The following is a 14,543-nucleotide window of genomic DNA, read 5'->3' as shown; positions in this document are numbered from 1 at the left end:
TGCATGGCTGAATTTAATACAAAATCTTTGCCAAAAGAGAGACAAAAATCAACCAAAATGAGAGGCTAAGGAAAGGCTCCACAAAGGCAATAGTTGATCTGTTTTAATCATGCTAGAAGTGTGACAAACTATTGCATTATTCAGTGAGCATAAGAACAACAACAATAAGAAATGTCTGCTTTTAAAGCAGACAAAAAGAACTGACATCACCAGCCAAGCAAGCGGAAGACAGATGAGTAACAGCCTGTGCTGGGCAGCCAACCAGGCCCAGGCCTGTGGGTCTGTGTGGTAAGGAAGCCTTTCAGATTTCCAGGCTGTTGGAAGCCACCCCCCTCTGTCATGATGTCTGCAGAATTCACTCTTTAAAACCACTGAACAATCCAAAAACAAATGGTTAAATAGAACACCATCACAGTTAAGACAGACGAAGTAAATGGTTTCTCCCCCAAACTCCTTGCTAAGTACAACTAAAAACCCTGGAAATAACATGAAGGGCAACCAAAGGAGAAATCTGAAAGATGGGAAAAGGAAGGCCAACAGTGACCCCAGGACTGGAGGATCAAGACAGCAACAAAGCACCTTATGACCGCCGTCCTCCCCCAGTCCAACCGAAGAAGGTGGCCAAGACCGACTGTTTCCCAAGCCCCAGACTAGGAACAGAAGGCAATCCAGGTCAGCTCATCCTTTCCCATTAGAGAATGGGAGTCCTGCTGGCAGCACCAACAAAGATAAATCAGGAGCCCACTGACAATAAAACAGTCTGGGGAATCACCCTCCCAGCAGGGCCCCAGGAGTTACTGTTCAACCCAGCAGGCTAGAGACTCCCTACCCCCACCTAGAGGCACCAGACAGCATGGCCTGGGGAAACTCCCTCCATCAGCACCAGCAGGGACCAGTGAGATAAACCAAGCAAACCAAAATAGTAAAAAAAAAGAAAAAAGGCTCTAAAAAGAAACTGTCAGTGGGCCCCAAACCCACAAAAGTAGATCCCAACCTGTGTGCTAATAAACCTTAATAGCATGACTGGTGAACGAAAAGATTAAATCACATTATATATTATATATATATGTTATATATATAAATATATAACATATATATATATATAAATATATAACATATATATATATATATATATATATATATCACAAGAGAACTGAAAATCACCCATTATACCAAGAATCATGTAAATCACAACTTGAATGAGAAAAGATAACCACCTGACACCAATACCAAGATGAATCTGATGTTGGAATTAGCTTACAGAGGACTTTAAAGCAGCCATCATAAAAATGCTTCAATAAGCAAACATAAATTCTCCTGAGACAAATTAAAAAATAGAAAACCTCATCAAAGAAACAGAAGTTATTAAGAATCAAATGAAAATGACAGAACAGCCCAGAAGAGGAAATTCTTCTACTTTAAATTGCCAAGTTGGTCTCAATTTAACACCCCCATTTCCCTGTCCTTTTCAAAGTCTTTTCCTAACTTTATCCAGAAGCCCTTTGATAACCTTCCTACCATAACAGGCCCAATCCTTTCTCTGGTATTTTAAGTAAGAAACCCTCAAAGTAATCTTCAATTCTTCCTTACCCTTTACTTCTACATTCAGTCTATTATCATAAAGGAGATTCAACACAGAATGCAGACAGTAGCAGGTATAATGATAAATTATAATTTGTACTATTCAAAATTCTTTTAACAAATCATACCTTTGCTCTTTTGTAGCACAACTAATGAATGAAATTTGTTAAAGTCCAAGTTGAAATCTCTGACCAAGACTCTTTCATGTATAAGTACTTGCCTGCATCCTAAATCCCAACTCAACCACTTTGTTGCTTTGGTCAAAATTCTTAAGATTTTGTGCCCCAGTTTCCTCATTTGTTAAAAAAAAAAAAAAAAAAGTGGGGGCATCTAGTATCTCTCTCAAAATAATGCCATAGGAAGATCAAAGGTGGCTTCATGGTGAGGGGGGGCAAGAACTGGATGATCTGGGACTTGAAGGCAGAAAAGGGCAGAGAAAGCTTGTGTACGAGGTACACATAGCTTACCAGGGCATAATAGATGTTATGTAGCGGTGGGTTGGAAAATTTGTGGCTGGAAAGGGATCAGGATCAGATGGTGGAAAGCTCTGCTGATGAATGTAGACTTTGTTCTGCAAAAAGTACTTTGAAAAAAAAAATGACCATTTATGTACTCTACCAGGTTAGTGGAGGTGAGCCTTCCAAATTAATTGTCAACCAATAGCTTATCCTTGATTTCTCTGGTAAATGAGAAATGCTATTTATCACTTATCTACTGCACTTTTTAAATAGAATAACTAAAAATTCATAATCATTAGTATTTTACCAACTCAGATAATGAGGACAAGTCTCTACTCAGTAAGAAAGCCCAGAGTCTCTGGAAGGAGCACCAGGCAAGACATTACTAACAGTGTTGTGGAATCGAGTTAGTTAGCATCACTCTAGCTGGTTCATTGCTTTGAGGTTCAACTTGGAATCTGATCTGAGCAATTAAATTCAGGAAGGGAGAAATGTCTATGCTGCAGAGAAGAGCTGGCTCCCTCTGGACACTGCCAGGTGGCCAAGCTGCCCCTCTCCGAGCTCACGATGCCTTGGTAAACATATTTCTGACTGCCATAAGCACTGAGCAAACCCACAAAGCCTTCCCAAAGCATCTTCAACATCAGAACCTGGGAGGAGTGGTCCAGAGAAGGGAAATGGTGTTTTCTGATTAAAGTCACCAAATACTAATTCAAAGTTATATAAGTGAAATGTTGAAGTATACATGAAAACACCTTTTAAGCACTGTTGGAAGGAAATTAAAATAATAAAGTATGCATAAAGAGGTTTTTAAATTCTAGGATTATATAAGGGCAAGAGTTTGTCTTGGTGTAAACCAAGCCACGTGAATGAGGGAGGTGGGTGGGTTGGTTCAGACTCAGAGGTGCAGTCTTCTGGTCTGTGAGCTCCATGCGGGCAGGGACCATGACTCTCGATCATCACTATATTCTTAGGGCCGAACTCAGTGCCTGGTACACAATCACAATGGCATGCTCACAAAATACTTGCTGACTGAAAATGGGCTAGTCTCCAACTTCCTAAGTTCAGAAATACAATGTTTTGTTTTTTGGTTTTTGGTTTTTTTGTTTTGTTTTGTTTTGTTTTTTAGTTCACTGAGATTATGAGATTCTTAATCAGGTAGGCCAGAACTGGTTTAATATTAACCAACCTCAGTGGAGACACACTAGATCTTCCCCCTCATTTTTAGAGGGGGCACAGCTTTTCAGGAGCCTTTCTGTTCTGTCACTTACGCGGAGCTGTCCTTTCACTACATCCAGGCATCTGGGAAACAGAATCCCTAAATCAGGCTATCCCTAATCAGGTAAGAATGTAGAGCTTCTAAAGAAGGTTTTCAACCCGCATAGGTATAGCAAGCCCAGCTCTGCAACAACCAAAATGTCTGTGCCAGGCCAGCGGGGCATCTTCCATCCTGTGGATGGACCAATCTGGACTCTGACAGAGTCCAAATCCTCCTAGACTCCATGCAGACTCCCAGTCTGCTACCGTTTGCAACATTCTTCATTTGAACACGTTATAAACCTCTAGCTTTTATGACTTTTCTATTTACAAGCTATTTACAAGCTTTAAAGCTTGGCTGCTTCCTCATGACCGAAGAGAGACTTTCATCTACATATGCCTCCAGAGGACCCCTTGGGTCTGGTCATCTCTGCCTGGGTGGACACCAATTTTCAAGCCCATTTTGGTCTTAGCAACAAACAGTGAGGCAATACCCTCAGAGAATGCCAGGGTAATGATTGATAGCTTTGGACCCATTAATCTGTGTAAGTCTGGTTTGGATTTTTGTTTTTCCTTAAATGCAGTATCTTGCACTAATTTTCTGCCCACTTGGTCTCATAAAAATTTCAGAAAATTCTCTGATCAGCATAGCTTTAGAAGGTCTGGGAAATTCAACACATCACAAAATAACCCCAAGGCAACGTTGTGGCAAGCCACCATTCTCATTTTCCCAGAAAGGGGGACTGAACTCCAAGCTTGCTGCCTATTCTTAACCCAGTTTCTACCCAGGACCAAATTGTTTCTCTAACCTGCGATGGCTTTTTACTGAAAAGAAAATGAGATAGGGAGGACATAGAAAAATTTGGTGACGAATCTTGTCAAAGTTTTCTTTTTTTAGTTTCAGCTAATTTTAGACTTATAGAAAAGTTGCAAGAATAGTTGTTTCTATATGCCCCTCACCCAGCTTCTCCTGATGTTAACATCTTATATCAGCCTAGTACACTGAACAGAACCAGGACACTAATACTGGGTACGATACTATAAACCAAAAATCTCTTTCAAATTGAACAAGTTTTTTTCTACTAATGTCCTTTTTTTGCCCCAGGATCCTATCCAGAATGCCTACTGTATGTAGTCATTTCTTAGTCTACTGCAGCCTGTGACAGAACCTTGATCTTTCCTTGTCATTTGTGTCCTTGACACTTCTTCAGAATATTTACCAGTTATTTTAGGGACGACTGGGTGGCTCAGTCAGTTAGGCATCTGACTTTGGCTCAGGTCATGATCTCAGGATCCTGGGATCCCTCCCGCATCTGACTCTGAGCTTAATGGGGAGTCTGCTTCTCCCTCTCCTTCTGCCCCTCCCCCAGCTTGTGTGTGCTCTCCCCCCACCCCCGGCCAAATGAATAAAATCTTTAAAAAAGAGAGAATATTTATCAGTTATTTTGTTGAACGTTTCTTGATTTGGGCTTGCCTGATGTTTTCTCCTGATTACACTGAAAAGTTATGCATTTTTTAGAAGTTTTTATTTTAATTCCCATTAGTTAACACAATGTTATATTAGTCTCAGGTGTACAAGATGTAATTTGACACTTCCACACACCACCCTGTGCTCATCATGACAAGTGTACTGCTTAATTCCCCTCACCTATTTCACCCCCCCCCAGGTTATGCATTTCTGACAATAATACCACAGAAAATCATATCATAGGGTTCATGATATCAATATGTCTTATTACTGGTGATTGTTGACCTTGATCATTTGGTTAAGGTGGTTTCTCTGCTACAAAGTTACTACCTTTTCTTTCCTTTATAGTTAATAAACATTTTTAGAGTTTGAGAAGATGCAAATTCTGTCTTAAGGGACTGTCTCCCTCACTTTCCCTAAAAACTCTAAGAAATTAGTTGATACGATTTCACTTTATTATTTCTGTCATACGAACACTTAGCTATTACTCTTTTGTTTGTTCAAGGAATTATAATTTTCTTCTGCTTATAAAAATAGCATACTGTCGGGGTACCTGGGTGGCTCAGTGGGTTGAGCCTCTGCCTTCGGCTCAGGTCATGATCTCAGGGTTCTGGGATCGAGCCCCGCATCGGGCTCTCTGCTCAGTGGGGAGCCTGCTTCCCCCTTTCTCTCTGCCTGCCTCTCTGCCTACTTGTGATCTCTGTCTGTCAAATAAATAATTTTTTTTTAATCTAAAAAAAAATAGCATAATGTCATTGTAAACAAATAATCATCATGGACAGCTCACAACCGTACTTTTAGAGATTAGCATTTGCTATGGACTAAATATTTGTGTCCACCACAAAATTCATGCTGAAACTTTAACTCCTGATATAAGAGTATCAGGAGGCAGGGCCTTGGGAGATGATTAGGTCAAGATGGTGGAGCTCTCCTGAGGAGGATTAGTGTCCTCACAGAGGGGACCTCTGAGAGCTCTCTCTCCTCCCCACCATATGAGGATACAACAAGAAAAAGGCCACCTGCAACCCAAGAGGGCTCGCACCAGAACTTGACCATGCTGGTACCTGATCTCAACTTCTGCCTACGAGAACTGTGAGGAATAAATTCCTGTTGTTTATAAGCCACCAAGTCTGTGGTATTTTGTTATAGCAGCCTGAACTAAGACAGCATTACAGTCTGATATATATATACACACACATATATATATATGTGTGTGTGTGTATATATTGTGTGTGTATATATATACACACACACACACATATATCAAAGTGAAATTTTTCCATTTTAATACCACTGAAGTCAGATACCATGAACTAAAATCCCAACCCCACCAGGGACTTCAGGCAAGTCACTCGCTCTTAGGTGCTGGTTGGCCAGCATCTGTTATTTGCAGCTGGAGTAAGCAAAATTAAATAACAATTTGTTTGGAAGAACTCTTCAGTAAGGTAGAAATAAAAATTTTATAGCTTGTATTTAAGTGAGAGCAATCCAACACTGCCATGGGGAGGGTGAGGTCACACAGTGGACATCTGCAACTCCAGATGCCACATCTGGACCAAGGTTAAAGTTGTTCATTGCTGAATTCCTTAAAAACTTGGGGAAACGCTACCTAGCTCCCAGAATTTACCTCTTTCTAGTTTTTCAAGTAAGGCTCCAATAGTGTATAAATTTATCACTTATTTGTGTGGTCCAAATGACAATCAGGAAAAGGTCATCTGTCCTGTCTTCCCCAAGGACAGCAGCAGCAGTAATGAGAGCAGCTAACAAGCACAGAGCACACGACCTGCTGCGGACACTGTCCATCCGAGCACTGCAGACGTTCTAGCTCATTTACTCCTCCTCACGACCCGTGGCAGAAGCTATTATTATTGCCTCCAGTTATGGGGGAAGAAACTAAGGCACAAAAAGTCTAAGTAACTCCCAAGGCACTCAGCTAGTTAGTAGCTGGTAGAGCCTAGTTCCGGAGCACATGCTCTTAGCACTAGGTGCTCCTGTCGTCAAAGAGTATAAGAACAAATGATCACCCAGAAGAGAGGCACAGGCCATGAATTAGAGTTCGGGACAAAGATGAATTGAACAAAAGATTCAAATGACAGGAGGAAGCCACTTCCAGACTGGAGAGACCTCAGAGAAGAAACAAGGAGGAATTCCCAGGATCTCACATAAATAGTGATCAAAGAGGGTCACTAAGACACAGCCTGGAAATATCTGAGAGCAATGTGCAGAAGGAAAGAGGAAAAAAAGAACTCCAAGAAAACAAGCTGAACAAGCAGATTATATGACAGGGAATCTAGCAGAGTCTTGATTTTTTTTTTTTTTTTTGGTAGCAGAAGCCCAGAAACAAGGCGATGTAAGATATAACACCTCAAAGGCGGGGAGGGGGGGGGGGAAGATGAGCAAATCAAAATACTTCAAGCTGTCACCTGTAAACAAACAAAATGATGCCACCCTGCAGACCAGGTGTCCTGTCAATCCTGTGCCACTGAGCCATCTCCAAAAACTGTAGTCAACAGCCACCTGCATCTCCTCAGCCCCTCCTGACTCCAGTGTGAGCTGACTTAGGAACTCTGTGGGAACTGGGCCGGCTCACATTGCTACCAGTTCTCTAATTGAGAAAACCAGTGGCTTGGCTTCTTCTTCTCCTGCTGGACCTCTGGGTGGCCATTGCTGGCCACTGCCTTTGTAGAAAATCATCTCTTCCTCATGGCTCTTTTCTACTTCTCCTCTACCTCTTCCTCTAGCATAAATTTGGCATTCTGGTCTATCTGCAATCCCATTTACTAGCTTAGTAATGATGCCATGGAGTCTTAGTTTTCTGGCCAAGTAGAGTAGCAACAATTTCCATATACAAGCTATAGAGAAGATAAAGGAAGTCACCTGAAAAAGCTCTTGCCACCCTGTGTGGGACACGTACTAGAGTGCTTAGTACGTCTCAATTTCCTGCACCTAAAGAACCAGTCTTTGCCCAGAGACCATGTTAAGCCCTTCTACTTTCCGTTTACATGTTCTACCTGTGGCTTCATGTCTATTCTCATGACTCTGACATCCTTGGAGCGAGCATGTCCAACCCCTTTATCTCCAGCCCTCACAGCCTACCCCTGACTTTCTGACCCATGTTTCCAACTGCCCTAGATATGTTTCCCTAGATCTCTTCAGGGGTTCTTGAGTTCAACAAATCCCAAAACAGACTCTTTTTTGTCTCTTTCCAAATGAGTCTCTGCAATCCCCTCGGCACCCTTTACCCGCCCCAGAAGTTGGTCAATATTTCCACCATCTGCTATCACCTTCCCTAAAACAAACCAAAAAAACCCTCTCGGTCAGCCTCTCATTCCCAGTCTCACCTGAGCGAGACACTAGCATTTTTAGACACTGCTTCAAAACACATCATGTTCTCTTCTCCATCACCACTGCTACCACCTTGCTCGAGTTCCCACCACTGCTTACCTGGACGGCTGCCAGAGCAGCTTCACCGACTTCCTGCCGTCCGCACTTCACACCACAGCCAGTTATCTTCCTGAACACAAACCTGAGCATGGCACTTCCCTGCTTTAAAGCCTCTGGGACACAGCCCACAGGATCCAAATGGAAACTTGTTGGTCAAACACTTGAGGCGCTTCACAATGTGGCCCGACATCCCTTTTTTCAGTCTCATATCCAGCCAGGTTTTGACGAACTTGGGCAAAAAACGTGGGCACCTTCAGGCCCAAGCCCTTTTGCTTTATCCTCTATCTCACAAAGCTCTACTGGTACAGTAGCAGCAGCTCCCAGGATGCCTTTGCTGATTCACCAAACATGACTCCCTCCATCCATGTCTCCCTCCCTCCCTCCCTCTGTGTCTCCAGGACACCTGACACATCACATCTTTTGCCATTGTTAGTCTGCGTGCATGCTATGTCCTCAACCAGAATGGGGACCCTGATGGCAGGGTCAGAACCACCTTTATCTTTGAATCTCCTGCACCTACCTCAGCATCCATCCAGCTCCGAGTGACGCCTCAGTGGTCATTAACTAAATGAATGCAGGAATAGCAAAATACTTCTGAGTACCAGGCTGAAGCCCAGAAGAATGAGTACACCTCACAGAACAAATGCAAAGTGTGCAAGAAAAAAAAAAGGGGGTAGATAAGGAATAGGGAGAGGGGATGCCAAAACAGGGAGAAACTGAGTTTCCTTATATGGAAGGAAAGGAAAGTTCCTGCTTTTGCTTTGATCATAGTAAATAAATATAGAAACAAATGTTATTTCTGGCACTAAGAAAATTCGAAAGATTGTTCACCTTTAAAATTTGTTCAAAAGTTGAAAGGAAAGAAAAGCATTTCCCCAAAACTGAAGGTGTAACAGAAAAGAGACAACTAAGAAATATAAAAATCAAGAAACAAGTTACATACAGAAAATAGAACAAATGCAACAGCAACCATGAATTAAAGAGGATGAATTTAGATGTAAGTCATAGAATCTTCAAGATTGGTTGAACAGAAGACAAAATCCAACAATATTCTGCTTGGAAGAGATAAGCTCTGAAATGACAATAAAGAAGTTAGAAATTGTTACAAAATCACCACATAAAGTATCTATGGACAATGAAAAGAACAGAAGACAAACATTGCTTTGAGTTTTGTCAAGAAAAAAAAGTAAAAACTAAGCACACAACTAGTAACATTGAGAAACAACCAAAAAAACCAAGAGAAACTTTTTTTTTTTTTTTTTAAAGAAAGGAGTTAGTTATTTTGAAAGCAAAAAACAAATACTTTGGAAGGAACCTCAAGAAACAGATAGGAGTTGCTGCTTAGGAGAGGTAAGTGCCTGCCTGTGGAACAGGAGCAGGAAACTGATTTTTCACTGCCTCTTCCTCTTTAAAAGTTTTATGTTTCTATTACAAGTTTCTGTGAAGAGACTAAAAGTGATACTATGGGGGCGCCTGGGTGGCTCAGTGGGTTAAGCCACTGCCTTCGGCTCAGGTCATGATCTCAGGGTCCTGGGATCCAGTCCCGCATCAGGTTCTCTGCTCAGCAGGGAACCTGCTTCCCTCTCTCTCTCTCTCTCTCTGCCTGCCTCTCCGTCTACTTGTGATCTCTCTCTCTGTCAAATAAATAAATAAATAAAATCTTTAAAAAAAAAATAAAAGTGATACTATGGTAAATTTAATTTAAAAAAAAAAGAAATGCATGAAGTTGGAACAACTGAAAATAAAGAAAGGCAATAAAATTGTAGGGGAGGTAGCTTGTGTTAAATTTGGATGGGCACCTGGGTGGCTCAGTCAGTTAAGCATCTGACCCTTGATATCAGAGTCGTGGGTTCAAGCCCCATGTTGGGCTCCACATAGCGCATAGTGGCAACTTAAAAAAAAAAACACCTAAATAAATGGATTTTCTATTTAAAATGTAAAATTCTAGAGGTGCCATTTGCAACAACATGGACAGATCGAGAGGGTATGATGCTAAGTGAAGTAAGTCAGAGAAAGGCCAATACCATATGATTTCACCCATATATGCAATTTAAGAAACAAAACAAATGGACAAAGAAAAAGAGAGACAAAAAACTGACTCTTAACTATAAAAGAACAGATGGTTACCAGAGGGGAGGCGGGGAGGGGGATGGGTGAGGGGGATTAAGAGCACTTATCATGATCGTCACTGAGTAATGTACAGAAATGCTGAATCACTGTAGCATACACCGGAAACTAATACTGCAAGTTAATTATACCAGAATTTTAAAAAATTATTAAAAAAATAAAAAACAAATAAAATTCTAATGCTGTGCCTCACCCTAGACAAACTGTCTCAGAATCCCTGGGGGTGTGACCAGGCATTATTATTTTATAAAGCTTCTGAGATTATTCTAGTGTGCAGCCAAGTAGAGTTACCACCAGCACATGTGTATATGTTTAGTTATCTAAATATCTAAAAAATACAATGCAAAAGTGTAACCGTTTGAGATATTCGCAAATGGGAAGACAAAGACTGGTGTAAGGGAACAGGAGTTCAAAGGAAGAAACCTGCAAGGGGATATAATTAGCTATTGTGCAAATGTCTCCAATACACTGCAATTTAGGCAAAGAAGCGGGCAGTTGCCTAAGTTTTATGGAAAGGGACATGACCCCTGGCCACAGTGAAATAATGGCAGTAAGAGGTAGTCAGTCTCTGCTCAAGGGCTACTGAGGACAGGAAGCATGTATGGGGATTCAAGAGAGGCTGAGGCGGAACAGCGTTACCGGCGTAACTGTATGAGGTTAGATGTGAGATAAATTCCTAGAAATGCAATTGCGGAGTCAAATGTATGTGCCTTTAAAAGTGAAAGGTCAATTTTAAAAGATCTTAAAGGTGAACTAGAAAAAGCATGATGTGTAGAATAAAGAAAATATCGTACTTGATAGGTAGGAGAGGAGTGGGACAGATGAGCTCAGCTGGAGCGAGACAAGATGGCTCAGTGTTACCAGGTAGTAAGCGCAGAGACTAACAGAGAATTCTGGTGATTCCAATTTGGCTTTGCCCTTCCTATTAACTTTGTCCCCTCAGCAGAAACCTAAAGGAGAAAGAGGGCAGGAGCCATGCAGCTATCTGAGAGGAAAAGATTTTTTTTTTTTTAAGATTTTATGTATTTATTTGGCAGAGAGAGAAAAAGAGAGGGAGAGTGCGTGCAAGCATGAGCGGGGGGAGCAGGTGAAGGAGAAGCAGGCTCCCCACTGAGCAGAGAGCCCATGCAGGCCTCGATCCCAGGACCCTGAGATCATGACCCGAGCCGAAGCCAGATATTTAACTGAGTGAGCCACCCAAGTGCCCCAGAAAAGATTTTTTTAAAGATTTTATTTATTTATTTTAGAGAGAGAGCAAGTGCAAAGAGCGGGGAGAGGCAGAAGGAGAGGGAGAGAGAGAATGTCAAGCAGACTCCACACGGAGCCCAACGCGGGGCCTGATCCCACAACCCCGAGATCATGACCTGAGCTGAAATCAAGAGTCAGACACTTAACCGACTGAGCCACCCAGGTGCCCCCCTGAGAAGAGAAGATTTGGGGCAGGAGCACTTCTGGACTGACTGGGAGAGCAAGGCGACCAGTGTGACGAGAACAGCTGGTGTGAAGGTGAGCACTAGAAAATGTGCATAAAGTTCACTTGTGAATAAGCTTGTGTTATGCCACTTCTAGTTTAGAGGACTCAGATACAAGGCCACTCAACGGTTTTTATTCCGTCTACAACTCAAAGTTAAAGAATGAGCACGCTGGAAGGTATATATCTAACAGTAGCCCTGAGGCAATTCACCATAAGGTAGGAAGTTCCAGAAGCTATAACAGTAGAAACATATCTGCGGACTGCATGGCCCCAGACTTGTGGAGGAGTGGTTGCTGCCACGGAGTTGTCTAAGTCGGGGTGACAGAACTTCCAGCATGATGCACTGTCAACGGCTCTGACTCCATTTCTTCCCCCTCTCTTTCCAAAAATTTCTAGCCAGCACATTGAAGAAAAACTCTTAACTTTATATGAAAAATAATGCAATAGATTTCCTTTCCTTAAAAAGCTTTAACAATAGCAGCAACAACAACAAAACCCTGAAGTCTGAGCACAAGCTGAGTGGCTTAATAACAGAACGTATTCTGAACTCAGTGTACTGAGTTCACAACTCAAATAAATGACCCTCAAAAACCTTAAGTAGGGCACATGTACTTCAGCAAGTGAAGGCCAGGTCTATTTACACTGATTATTTGCCGGTCTGCTTTGTCTTTAGTTATTACATTAGCATTGAAAAATGTTTCCTATTCCAGAGGGCGGCCTGAGTGCATGGCTTGGATAACTGGTATTCAAAGTAGTGTTCTAGTTTTTCAAGTCAGTCATTTAATGAAATGGAAGTTTAAGTCTCACACCCAGACTAAAAGCTGGCCTCGGACTAAACCGCACATTACAAAGACACGATACACAACTCAACTTTTGTATAGCCAGCAGTCAGCCTAAGATATAAGAAGTTCCTATCAAGTGATCTAAGAAATCACCTAAATTGTATATTCAATGCAGATTTTTGGATTCATCAATAAAAAGAAGAATCATTTGACCAAAGAGCTCAGCAATGAAAATGGAGGGAGGAGAAAATAAAGAATGTTTAACAACAATGCAAAGACTAAATATAGCTCCAGAGACTTAGGTGTTGCAAAGTCTGGTAACCGATATGGCAAGAAACTTGTTAAAATCCAGAAGCATACTATTTACCCAGGAAACATGCTTCTTCCTCCCTTCGTTGGTCTCTCCAGTGTCTCCCTTCATTTCTCGCAGCCCTGTATGCATCTTGAAAGGTCCACTTGTTGCTTCTGTAGCTGCAGTTCAGTCCTGAGAAAGAAGCAGCAAACCATTACTTTATGAGAAGAGATAAAGCACCTTCTAGGAAGTGAAGTTATCCATGCTCATCAATCTCCTTTCCTAATTCATTTCCACCACAACTACACACAAACAGGAAAACCAAGGCCGGGGGCAGAGAGGAAGGAGAGTAAAAAGGGACTGCACAAATACAAACTAGCAATTTGAAACTATAAAAATGCTAGTAGAAACTGAAAAAATAATGAGTGGAAATAAGACAAACTCAATTCTCTCTGATAATAGATCAGAACAAGATGATTCGTAAAATGAGTAATTTTAACACTCTTTACACCAGTGAGTTTCCCTGTCCCTCTTTCTAGCTGCATATGAGATGGCTTAACAGAGATGAGAAAAGTAACCTATGTGTGGCCTTACAACTCCAAGAAGCACACCATTAAAAATGGGTTGCTTTCTGATATTCTTCCATTCAAAGCCCTGGGGCTTTCTTGGCATGGATTCTAGTGGTACAAAAAATGGTCTGGACTGTGAGTTCCAGGCCGAGGAACCATGTTATCACCATCTTTGTCTCTGACTCTTACCCTGATGTCGTCCCACTCTTCCCAACGATGGGTAAACAGTAATTCTTGGCAAATGCATGAGACAATGACTATGTGTTTTCAACAAACCACGAGAGACGCTGCATGCAATGTTAAAATTTCTTGGGAAACAGTTGAAAAACCACTGCTTTTGAGTTACTTCTTTTTTTCCCCAAAGCATTCTCTTTGGTTGAGATGCCCATTAGCAGGAAGGTGGCCCTAAAGTGAGTGTACCAGAGGCTCTCAGAACTTCAGACAGAGCAGTCTACTGGCACACAAGAAAGGGTCAGAACTAGAAGTGTCTGTGCATGTAAACAAGTCCGCCCTCACCAAAGCAGCTCCCGTTCATCCTTCGCCATTATTCTTCCGTCTTTAACGTTCACATTTCAAGCTTCTACTCTGTGTCAGGTACTGTTCTAAGAGCTCTGACTATATTAACCCATTCATTCTTTATAACATCCATATGCAATAGATTCCATTATTCTAATCCCCAAGGTAAGGAAACTAAGGCACGGAAAGGTTAAGTAAATTTGCAAGGAAATGCACTAGGCTGCTGCTCAAAGGCGGGGTCCCTGGGCAAACAGAAACCCACAGTAAGCATAAGAAAACGAAGCATAACTCGTTTTCTTCTACTGCTGTCATGGGAGAACAACACCATGTCCAGTTAAATTCACTCTTGTGGGAAAATTTTCCTAATTAATAATTGACTGAAAAACTTAACTTTGAATTCTATACAACTAAAAAACTGATCTTTTATTTTAAAACATTATCCATGGCACCTGGGTGGCTAGGTTGGTTAAGCGACTGCCTTTGGCTCAGGTTATGATCCTGGAGTCCCGGGATCGAGTCTCACATCAGGCTCCCAGCTCCACAGGGAGTCTGCTTCTCCCTCTGACCTTCTCCCC

The 14,543-nt window shown here is 41.8% G+C and overlaps 1 protein-coding gene across 1 annotated transcript in view; it reads right to left on the bottom strand.

Annotated features, from left to right (window-relative positions):
• Positions 1-13,050, bottom strand: part of LOC111141401 (zinc fingers and homeoboxes 3) — a 59,657-nt gene extending 46,607 nt beyond the window's left edge. The window contains exon 1 of the mRNA XM_022493921.1: positions 12,959-13,050. The gene's annotated coding sequence lies outside the window, so the exon portion shown is untranslated. The remainder of the gene's footprint in view (positions 1-12,958) is intronic.
• Positions 13,051-14,543: the final 1,493 nt, after the last annotated feature.

Source organism: Enhydra lutris, unplaced genomic scaffold, assembly GCF_002288905.1.
Source record: "Enhydra lutris kenyoni isolate GAN:26980312 unplaced genomic scaffold, ASM228890v2 scaffoldscaffold6, whole genome shotgun sequence".
Lineage (NCBI taxonomy): Eukaryota > Metazoa > Chordata > Mammalia > Carnivora > Mustelidae > Enhydra > Enhydra lutris.
Note: the sequence above shows the minus strand (reverse complement) of the source record. Positions and strands in the feature narration are given on the sequence as shown.